Raw genomic sequence first — 765 nt, forward strand, 5'->3', positions numbered from 1 at the left:
AGAGATTGACTGGCAGAAATCTACAATGGGAATTTGCCGTTGGGGGAAACAGATGGCCACCAATTGCCCCAAATTTTTCGATAGGAGTCGTGTGAGTTTGCGGGCCATGTGCCATTTGGCCAGGACCTGTTTAGGCAACCTCCCTTATGTCCATTCCAGCCTTCAGCATGCCTATTCCATGTCCCCAAAGTGCCAAGTTTTATTTAGGTTAATATATTTTTTATTATTATTTTGATTTATTTGATTGCTCGGCACTGCCTTCCTTTGCTCAAGTTGACAACCCTAACTGAGGTCCTTCAAGCTAAATAGCTGATTTGCAAGAGAAGCTTATTGTCGAAAATGTTGACCTAGGAGCTCCCCGGGTTGATTTCTATTGTCCAAAGACCGCAAAGTGTACGACCAGAGCAATGCAATTCGGATATTCAAGACCAGTTAATCTGACGCGAAACTTGCACTAATTGATCCATAGTTTGAGGTATCATCTATCTTTCCTGTTTTGTGGAGAGGAAGGACCTTGGTAATTTTCCATTCCTTTGGAATGAAACCAGTGATCAATGAAATGTTTACAAGTTTCGCCAATGGGCCCACAACTCCATATTTTATCACTTTGAAAACAGTGTTTGACATTCCATCTAAGCCCGAGCTATTTTTACGTGCCATTTTCTCAATGATTTTAAGGACCTCGCCAGAAGAAATTACTTTGAAATAGCGCTTTCGTACTTTGGAAGGTTTGCCAATGTGGTCAAGATACTTCCACGTCATCCC

The sequence above is a fragment of the Tigriopus californicus genome, chromosome 3 (assembly GCF_007210705.1).
Source record: "Tigriopus californicus strain San Diego chromosome 3, Tcal_SD_v2.1, whole genome shotgun sequence".
Taxonomy (NCBI): domain Eukaryota; kingdom Metazoa; phylum Arthropoda; class Copepoda; order Harpacticoida; family Harpacticidae; genus Tigriopus; species Tigriopus californicus.